Below are 12,154 nucleotides of genomic sequence, written 5' to 3' on the forward strand. Positions count from 1 at the left end.
TGAAGTCTAAAACCTAAAATTTTATATTTTATTAGATGCGCATTGACCTAACTAACATTCATGATAAAAAATTTCGCAAAAATTTTCAGTAAAACAAAAGTTACAGCAAATTTTTATTCTGGGTTTAATTAGGTCACGTGATATTTTTGGCCAATGCTATTGAATACAAATTTTTTAAAAAAAATTAAAAAATTTTAAATCGAAAAATAATTGTTCTGTTGGAACTGCACGGGTCCAATAAACGTGTTTACAAAATATTTTTTGAAAATATTAATATTCATAAAAGTTATGACTCTTTTATTAAAAATTGATGAAGTCTAAAACCTAAAATTTTATATTTTATTAGATGCGCATTGACCTAACTAACATTCATGATAAAAAATTTCGCAAAAATTTTCAGTAAAACAAAAGTTACAGCAAATTTTTATTCTGGGTTTAATTAGGTCACGTGATATTTTTGGCCAATGCTATTGAATACAAATTTTTTGAAAAAAATTAAAAAATTTTAAATCGAAAAATAATTGTTTTGTTGGAACTGCACGGGTCCAATAAACGTGTTTACAAAATATTTTTTGAAAATATTAATATTCATAAAAGTTATGACACTTTTATTAAAAATTGATGAAGTCTAAAACCTAAAATTTTATATTTTATTAGATGCGCATTGACCTAACTAACATTCATGATAAAAAATTTCGCAAAAATTTTCAGTAAAACAAAAGTTACAGCAAATTTTTATTCTGGGTTTAATTAGGTCACGTGATATTTTTGGCCAATGTTATTGAATACAAATTTTTTAAAAAAAATTAAAAAATTTTAAATCGAAAAATAATTGTTCTGTTGGAACTGCACGGGTCCAATAAACGTGTTTACAAAATATTTTTTGAAAATATTAATATTCATAAAAGTTATGACACTTTTATTAAAAATTGATGAAGTCTAAAACCTAAAATTTTATATTTTATTAGATGCGCATTGACCTAACTAACATTCAAGATAAAAAATTTCGCAAAAATTTTCAGTAAAACAAAAGTTACAGCAAATTTTTATTCTGGGTTTAATTAGGTCACGTGATATTTTTGGCCAATGCTATTGAATACAAATTTTTTGAAAAAAATTAAAAAATTTTAAATCGAAAAATAATTGTTCTGTTGGAACTGCACGGGTCCAATAAACGTGTTTACAAAATATTTTTTGAAAATATTAATATTCATAAAAGTTATGACACTTTTATTAAAAATTGATGAAGTCTAAAACCTAAAATTTTATATTTTATTAGATGCGCATTGACCTAACTAACATTCAAAATAAAACATTTCGCAAAAATTTTCAGTAAAACAAAAGTTACAGCAAATTTTTATTCTGGGTTTAATTAGGTCACGTGATATTTTTGGCCAATGCTATTGAATACAAATTTTTTTAAAAAAATTAAAAAATTTTAAATCGAAAAATAATTGTTCTGTTGGAACTGCACGGGTCCAATAAACGTATTTACAAAATATTTTTTGAAAATATTAATATTCATAAAAGTTATGACACTTTTATTAAAAATTGATGAAGTCTAAAACCTAAAATTTTATATTTTATTAGATGCGCATTGACCTAACTAACATTCAAGATAAAACATTTCGCAAAAATTTTAAGTAAAACAAAAGTTACAGCAAATTTTTATTCTGGGTTTAATTAGGTCACGTGATATTTTTGGCCAATGCTATTGAATACAGATTTTTTGAAAAAAATTAAAAAATTTTAAATCGCAAAATAATTGTTCTGTTGGAACTGCACGGGTCCAATAAACGTGTTTACAAAATATTTTTTGAAAATATTAATATTCATAAAAGTTATGACACTTTTATTAAAAATTGATGAAGTCTAAAACCTAAAATTTTATATTTTATTAGATGCGCATTGACCTAACTAACATTCAAGATAAAACATTTTGCAAAAATTTTCAGTAAAACAAAAGTTACAGCAAATTTTTATTCTGGGTTTAATTAGGTCACGTGATATTTTTGGCCAATGCTATTGAATACAAATTTTTTGAAAAAAATTAAAATATTTTAAATCGAGAAATAATTGTTCTGTTGGAACTGCACGGGTCCAATAAACGTGTTTACAAAATATTTTTTGAAAATATTAATATTCATAAAAGTTATGACACTTTTATTAAAAATTGATGAAGTCTAAAACCTAAAATTTTATATTTTATTAGATGCGCATTGACCTAACTAACATTCATGATAAAAAATTTCGCAAAAATTTTCAGTAAAACAAAAGTTACAGCAAATTTTTATTCTGGGTTTAATTAGGTCACGTGATATTTTTGGCCAATGCTATTGAATACAAATTTTTTGAAAAAAATTAAAAAATTTTAAATCGAAAAATAATTGTTCTGTTGGAACTGCACGGGTCCAATAAACGTGTTTACAAAATATTTTTTGAAAATATTAATATTCATAAAAGTTATGACACTTTTATTAAAAATTGATGAAGTCTAAAACCTAAAATTTTATATTTTATTAGATGCGCATTGACCTAACTAACATTCAAAATAAAACATTTCGCAAAAATTTTCAGTAAAACAAAAGTTACAGCAAATTTTTATTCTGGGTTTAATTAGGTCACGTGATATTTTTGGCCAATGCTATTGAATACAAATTTTTTAAAAAAAATTAAAAAATTTTAAATCGAAAAATAATTGTTCTGTTGGAACTGCACGGGTCCAATAAACGTGTTTACAAAATATTTTTTGAAAATATTAATATTCATAAAAGTTATGACACTTTTATTAAAAATTGATGAAGTCTAAAACCTAAAATTTTATATTTTATTAGATGCGCATTGACCTAACTAACATTCATAATAAAAAATTTCGCAAAAATTTTTAGTAAAACAAAAGTTACAGCAAATTTTTATTCTGGGTTTAATTAGGTCACGTGATATTTTTGGCCAATGTTATTGAATACAAATTTTTTAAAAAAAATTAAAAAATTTTAAATCGAAAAATAATTGTTCTGTTGGAACTGCACGGGTCCAATAAACGTGTTTACAAAATATTTTTTGAAAATATTAATATTCATAAAAGTTATGACACTTTTATTAAAAATTGATGAAGTCTAAAACCTAAAATTTTATATTTTATTAGATGCGCATTGACCTAACTAACATTCATGATAAAAAATTTCGCAAAAATTTTCAGTAAAACAAAAGTTACAGCAAATTTTTATTCTGGGTTTAATTAGGTCACGTGATATTTTTGGCCAATGCTATTGAATACAAATTTTTTTTAAAAAATTAAAAAGTTTTAAATCGAAAAATAATTGTTCTGTTGGAACTGCACGGGTCCAATAAACGTGTTTACAAAATATTTTTTGAAAATATTAATATTCATAAAAGTTATGACACTTTTATTAAAAATTGATGAAGTCTAAAACCTAAAATTTTATATTTTATTAGATGCGCATTGACCTAACTAACATTCAAAATAAAACATTTCGCAAAAATTTTCAGTAAAACAAAAGTTACAGCAAATTTTTATTCTGGGTTTAATTAGGTCACGTGATATTTTTGACCAATGCTATTGAATACAAATTTTTTAAAAAAAATTAAAAAATTTTAAATCGAAAAATAATTGTTCTGTTGGAACTGCACGGGTCCAATAAACGTGTTTACAAAATTTTTTTGAAAATATTAATATTCATAAAAGTTATGACACTTTTATTAAAAATTGATGAAGTCTAAAACCTAAAATTTTATATTTTATTAGATGCGCATTGACCTAACTAACATTCAAGATAAAACATTTCGCAAAAATTTTAAGTAAAACAAAAGTTACAGCAAATTTTTATTCTGGGTTTAATTAGGTCACGTGATATTTTTGGCCAATGCTATTGAATACAGATTTTTTGAAAAAAATTAAAAAATTTTAAATCGAAAAATAATTGTTCTGTTGGAACTGCACGGGTCCAATAAACGTGTTTACAAAATATATTTTGAAAATATTAATATTCATAAAAGTTATGACACTTTAATTAAAAATTGATGAAGTCAAAAACCTAAAATTTTATATTTTATTAGATGCGCATTGACCTAACTAACATTCAAGATAAAACATTTTGCAAAAATTTTCAGTAAAACAAAAGTTACAGCAAATTTTTATTCTGGGTTTAATTAGGTCACGTGATATTTTTGGCCAATGCTATTGAATACAAATTTTTTGAAAAAAATTAAAATATTTTAAATCGAGAAATAATTGTTCTGTTGGAACTGCACGGGTCCAATAAACGTGTTTACAAGATATTTTTTGAAAATATTAATATTCATAAAAGTTATGACACTTTTATTAAAAATTGATGAAGTCTAAAACCTAAAATTTTATATTTTATTAGATGCGCATTGACCTAACTAACATTCAAAATAAAACATTTCGCAAAAATTTTCAGTAAAACAAAAGTTACAGCAAATTTTTATTCTGGGTTTAATTAGGTCACGTGATATTTTTGGCCAATGCTATTGAATACAAATTTTTTAAAAAAAATTAAAAAATTTTAAATCGAAAAATAATTGTTCTGTTGGAACTGCACGGGTCCAATAAACGTGTTTACAAAATTTTTTTGAAAATATTAATATTCATAAAAGTTATGACACTTTTATTAAAAATTGATGAAGTCTAAAACCTAAAATTTTATATTTTATTAGATGCGCATTGACCTAACTAACATTCAAGATAAAACATTTCGCAAAAATTTTAAGTAAAACAAAAGTTACAGCAAATTTTTATTCTGGGTTTAATTAGGTCACGTGATATTTTTGGCCAATGCTATTGAATACAGATTTTTTGAAAAAAATTAAAAAATTTTAAATCGAAAAATAATTGTTCTGTTGGAACTGCACGGGTCCAATAAACGTGTTTACAAAATATATTTTGAAAATATTAATATTCATAAAAGTTATGACACTTTTATTAAAAATTGATGAAGTCAAAAACCTAAAATTTTATATTTTATTAGATGCGCATTGACCTAACTAACATTCAAGATAAAACATTTTGCAAAAATTTTCAGTAAAACAAAAGTTACAGCAAATTTTTATTCTGGGTTTAATTAGGTCACGTGATATTTTTGGCCAATGCTATTGAATACAAATTTTTTGAAAAAAATTAAAATATTTTAAATCGAGAAATAATTGTTCTGTTGGAACTGCACGGGTCCAATAAACGTGTTTACAAAATATTTTTTGAAAATATTAATATTCATAAAAGTTATGACACTTTTATTAAAAATTGATGAAGTCTAAAACCTAAAATTTTATATTTTATTAGATGCGCATTGACCTAACTAACATTCATGATAAAAAATTTCGCAAAAATTTTCAGTAAAACAAAAGTTACAGCAAATTTTTATTCTGGGTTTAATTAGGTCACGTGATATTTTTGGCCAATGCTATTGAATACAAATTTTTTGAAAAAAATTAAAAAATTTTAAATCGAAAAATAATTGTTCTGTTGGAACTGCACGGGTCCAATAAACGTGTTTACAAAATATTTTTTGAAAATATTAATATTCATAAAAGTTATGACACTTTTATTAAAAATTGATGAAGTCTAAAACCTAAAATTTTATATTTTATTAGATGCGCATTGACCTAACTAACATTCAAAATAAAACATTTCGCAAAAATTTTCAGTAAAACAAAAGTTACAGCAAATTTTTATTCTGGGTTTAATTAGGTCACGTGATATTTTTGGCCAATGCTATTGAATACAAATTTTTTAAAAAAAATTAAAAAATTTTAAATCGAAAAATAATTGTTCTGTTGGAACTGCACGGGTCCAATAAACGTGTTTACAAAATATTTTTTGAAAATATTAATATTCATAAAAGTTATGACACTTTTATTAAAAATTGATGAAGTCTAAAACCTAAAATTTTATATTTTATTAGATGCGCATTGACCTAACTAACATTCAAGATAAAACATTTCGCAAAAATTTTCAGTAAAACAAAAGTTACAGCAAATTTTTATTCTGGGTTTAATTAGGTCACGTGATATTTTTGGCCAATGCTATTGAATACAGATTTTTTGAAAAAAATTAAAAAATTTTAAATCGAAAAGTAATTGTTCTGTTGGAACTGCACGGGTCCAATAAACGTGTTTACAAAATATTTTTTGAAAATATTAATATTCATAAAAGTTAAGACACTTTTATTAAAAATTGATGAAGTCTAAAACCTAAAATTTTATATTTTATTAGATGCGCATTGACCTAACTAACATTCAGGATAAAACATTTCGCAAAAATTTTCAGTAAAACAAAAGTTACAGCAAATTTTTATTGTGGGTTTAATTAGGTCACGTGATATTTTTGGCCAATGCTATTGAATACAAATTTTTTAAAAAAAATTAAAAAATTTTAAATCGAAAAATAATTGTTCTGTTGGAACTGCACGGGTCCAATAAACGTGTTTACAAAATATTTTTTGAAAATATTAATATTCATAAAAGTTATGACTCTTTTATTAAAAATTGATGAAGTCTAAAACCTAAAATTTTATATTTTATTAGATGCGCATTGACCTAACTAACATTCATGATAAAAAATTTCGCAAAAATTTTCAGTAAAACAAAAGTTACAGCAAATTTTTATTCTGGGTTTAATTAGGTCACGTGATATTTTTGGCCAATGCTATTGAATACAAATTTTTTAAAAAAAATTAAAAAATTTTAAATCGAAAAATAATTGTTCTGTTGGAACTGCACGGGTCCAATAAACGTGTTTACAAAATATTTTTTGAAAATATTAATATTCATAAAAGTTATGACTCTTTTATTAAAAATTGATGAAGTCTAAAACCTAAAATTTTATATTTTATTAGATGCGCATTGACCTAACTAACATTCATGATAAAAAATTTCGCAAAAATTTTCAGTAAAACAAAAGTTACAGCAAATTTTTATTCTGGGTTTAATTAGGTCACGTGATATTTTTGGCCAATGCTATTGAATACAAATTTTTTGAAAAAAATTAAAAAATTTTAAATCGAAAAATAATTGTTTTGTTGGAACTGCACGGGTCCAATAAACGTGTTTACAAAATATTTTTTGAAAATATTAATATTCATAAAAGTTATGACACTTTTATTAAAAATTGATGAAGTCTAAAACCTAAAATTTTATATTTTATTAGATGCGCATTGACCTAACTAACATTCATGATAAAAAATTTCGCAAAAATTTTCAGTAAAACAAAAGTTACAGCAAATTTTTATTCTGGGTTTAATTAGGTCACGTGATATTTTTGGCCAATGTTATTGAATACAAATTTTTTAAAAAAAATTAAAAAATTTTAAATCGAAAAATAATTGTTCTGTTGGAACTGCACGGGTCCAATAAACGTGTTTACAAAATATTTTTTGAAAATATTAATATTCATAAAAGTTATGACACTTTTATTAAAAATTGATGAAGTCTAAAACCTAAAATTTTATATTTTATTAGATGCGCATTGACCTAACTAACATTCAAGATAAAAAATTTCGCAAAAATTTTCAGTAAAACAAAAGTTACAGCAAATTTTTATTCTGGGTTTAATTAGGTCACGTGATATTTTTGGCCAATGCTATTGAATACAAATTTTTTGAAAAAAATTAAAAAATTTTAAATCGAAAAATAATTGTTCTGTTGGAACTGCACGGGTCCAATAAACGTGTTTACAAAATATTTTTTGAAAATATTAATATTCATAAAAGTTATGACACTTTTATTAAAAATTGATGAAGTCTAAAACCTAAAATTTTATATTTTATTAGATGCGCATTGACCTAACTAACATTCAAAATAAAACATTTCGCAAAAATTTTCAGTAAAACAAAAGTTACAGCAAATTTTTATTCTGGGTTTAATTAGGTCACGTGATATTTTTGGCCAATGCTATTGAATACAAATTTTTTAAAAAAAATTAAAAAATTTTAAATCGAAAAATAATTGTTCTGTTGGAACTGCACGGGTCCAATAAACGTGTTTACAAAATATTTTTTGAAAATATTAATATTCATAAAAGTTATGACACTTTTATTAAAAATTGATGAAGTCTAAAACCTAAAATTTTATATTTTATTAGATGCGCATTAACCTAACTAACATTCAAGATAAAACATTTCGCAAAAATTTTCAGTAAAACAAAAGTTACAGCAAATTTTTATTCTGGGTTTAATTAGGTCACGTGATATTTTTGGCCAATGCTATTGAATACAAATTTTTTGAAAAAAATTAAAAAATTTTAAATCGAAAAATAATTGTTCTGTTGGAACTGCACGGGTCCAATAAACGTGTTTACAAAATATTTTTTGAAAATATTAATATTCATAAAAGTTATGACACTTTTATTAAAAATTGATGAAGTCTAAAACCTAAAATTTTATATTTTATTAGATGCGCATTGACCTAACTAACATTCAAAATAAAACATTTCGCAAAAATTTTCAGTAAAACAAAAGTTACAGCAGATTTTTATTCTGGGTTTAATTAGGTCACGTGATATTTTTGGCCAATGCTATTGAATACAAATTTTTTGAAAAAAATTAAAAAATTTTAAATCGAAAAATAATTGTTCTGTTGGAACTGCACGGGTCCAATAAACGTGTTTACAAAATATTTTTTGAAAATATTAATATTCATAAAAGTTATGACACTTTTATTAAAAATTGATGAAGTCTAAAACCTAAAATTTTATATTTTATTAGATGCGCATTGACCTAACTAACATTCAAGATAAAACATTTTGCAAAAATTTTCAGTAAAACAAAAGTTACAGCAAATTTTTATTCTGGGTTTAATTAGGTCACGTGATATTTTTGGCCAATGTTATTGAATACAAATTTTTTGAAAAAAATTAAAAAATTTTAAATCGAAAAATAATTGTTCTGTTGGAACTGCACGGGTCCAATAAACGTGTTTACAAAATATTTTTTGAAAATATTAATATTCATAAAAGTTATGACACTTTTATTAAAAATTGATGAAGTCTAAAACCTAAAATTTTATATTTTATTAGATGCGCATTGACCTAACTAACATTCAGGATAAAACATTTCGCAAAAATTTTCAGTAAAACAAAAGTTACAGCAAATTTTTATTGTGGGTTTAATTAGGTCACGTGATATTTTTGGCCAATGCTATTGAATACAAATTTTTTAAAAAAAATTAAAAAATTTTAAATCGAAAAATAATTGTTCTGTTGGAACTGCACGGGTCCAATAAACGTGTTTACAAAATATTTTTTGAAAATATTAATATTCATAAAAGTTATGACTCTTTTATTAAAAATTGATGAAGTCTAAAACCTAAAATTTTATATTTTATTAGATGCGCATTGACCTAACTAACATTCATGATAAAAAATTTCGCAAAAATTTTCAGTAAAACAAAAGTTACAGCAAATTTTTATTCTGGGTTTAATTAGGTCACGTGATATTTTTGGCCAATGCTATTGAATACAAATTTTTTAAAAAAAATTAAAAAATTTTAAATCGAAAAATAATTGTTCTGTTGGAACTGCACGGGTCCAATAAACGTGTTTACAAAATATTTTTTGAAAATATTAATATTCATAAAAGTTATGACTCTTTTATTAAAAATTGATGAAGTCTAAAACCTAAAATTTTATATTTTATTAGATGCGCATTGACCTAACTAACATTCATGATAAAAAATTTCGCAAAAATTTTCAGTAAAACAAAAGTTACAGCAAATTTTTATTCTGGGTTTAATTAGGTCACGTGATATTTTTGGCCAATGCTATTGAATACAAATTTTTTGAAAAAAATTAAAAAATTTTAAATCGAAAAATAATTGTTTTGTTGGAACTGCACGGGTCCAATAAACGTGTTTACAAAATATTTTTTGAAAATATTAATATTCATAAAAGTTATGACACTTTTATTAAAAATTGATGAAGTCTAAAACCTAAAATTTTATATTTTATTAGATGCGCATTGACCTAACTAACATTCATGATAAAAAATTTCGCAAAAATTTTCAGTAAAACAAAAGTTACAGCAAATTTTTATTCTGGGTTTAATTAGGTCACGTGATATTTTTGGCCAATGTTATTGAATACAAATTTTTTAAAAAAAATTAAAAAATTTTAAATCGAAAAATAATTGTTCTGTTGGAACTGCACGGGTCCAATAAACGTGTTTACAAAATATTTTTTGAAAATATTAATATTCATAAAAGTTATGACACTTTTATTAAAAATTGATGAAGTCTAAAACCTAAAATTTTATATTTTATTAGATGCGCATTGACCTAACTAACATTCAAGATAAAAAATTTCGCAAAAATTTTCAGTAAAACAAAAGTTACAGCAAATTTTTATTCTGGGTTTAATTAGGTCACGTGATATTTTTGGCCAATGCTATTGAATACAAATTTTTTGAAAAAAATTAAAAAATTTTAAATCGAAAAATAATTGTTCTGTTGGAACTGCACGGGTCCAATAAACGTGTTTACAAAATATTTTTTGAAAATATTAATATTCATAAAAGTTATGACACTTTTATTAAAAATTGATGAAGTCTAAAACCTAAAATTTTATATTTTATTAGATGCGCATTGACCTAACTAACATTCAAAATAAAACATTTCGCAAAAATTTTCAGTAAAACAAAAGTTACAGCAAATTTTTATTCTGGGTTTAATTAGGTCACGTGATATTTTTGGCCAATGCTATTGAATACAAATTTTTTTAAAAAAATTAAAAAATTTTAAATCGAAAAATAATTGTTCTGTTGGAACTGCACGGGTCCAATAAACGTATTTACAAAATATTTTTTGAAAATATTAATATTCATAAAAGTTATGACACTTTTATTAAAAATTGATGAAGTCTAAAACCTAAAATTTTATATTTTATTAGATGCGCATTGACCTAACTAACATTCAAGATAAAACATTTCGCAAAAATTTTAAGTAAAACAAAAGTTACAGCAAATTTTTATTCTGGGTTTAATTAGGTCACGTGATATTTTTGGCCAATGCTATTGAATACAGATTTTTTGAAAAAAATTAAAAAATTTTAAATCGCAAAATAATTGTTCTGTTGGAACTGCACGGGTCCAATAAACGTGTTTACAAAATATTTTTTGAAAATATTAATATTCATAAAAGTTATGACACTTTTATTAAAAATTGATGAAGTCTAAAACCTAAAATTTTATATTTTATTAGATGCGCATTGACCTAACTAACATTCAAGATAAAACATTTTGCAAAAATTTTCAGTAAAACAAAAGTTACAGCAAATTTTTATTCTGGGTTTAATTAGGTCACGTGATATTTTTGGCCAATGCTATTGAATACAAATTTTTTGAAAAAAATTAAAATATTTTAAATCGAGAAATAATTGTTCTGTTGGAACTGCACGGGTCCAATAAACGTGTTTACAAAATATTTTTTGAAAATATTAATATTCATAAAAGTTATGACACTTTTATTAAAAATTGATGAAGTCTAAAACCTAAAATTTTATATTTTATTAGATGCGCATTGACCTAACTAACATTCATGATAAAAAATTTCGCAAAAATTTTCAGTAAAACAAAAGTTACAGCAAATTTTTATTCTGGGTTTAATTAGGTCACGTGATATTTTTGGCCAATGCTATTGAATACAAATTTTTTGAAAAAAATTAAAAAATTTTAAATCGAAAAATAATTGTTCTGTTGGAACTGCACGGGTCCAATAAACGTGTTTACAAAATATTTTTTGAAAATATTAATATTCATAAAAGTTATGACACTTTTATTAAAAATTGATGAAGTCTAAAACCTAAAATTTTATATTTTATTAGATGCGCATTGACCTAACTAACATTCAAAATAAAACATTTCGCAAAAATTTTCAGTAAAACAAAAGTTACAGCAAATTTTTATTCTGGGTTTAATTAGGTCACGTGATATTTTTGGCCAATGCTATTGAATACAAATTTTTTAAAAAAAATTAAAAAATTTTAAATCGAAAAATAATTGTTCTGTTGGAACTGCACGGGTCCAATAAACGTGTTTACAAAATATTTTTTGAAAATATTAATATTCATAAAAGTTATGACACTTTTATTAAAAATTGATGAAGTCTAAAACCTAAAATTTTATAT

Source organism: Corella eumyota, chromosome 1 (genome assembly GCF_963082875.1).
Source record: "Corella eumyota chromosome 1, kaCorEumy4.1, whole genome shotgun sequence".
Taxonomy (NCBI): domain Eukaryota; kingdom Metazoa; phylum Chordata; class Ascidiacea; order Phlebobranchia; family Corellidae; genus Corella; species Corella eumyota.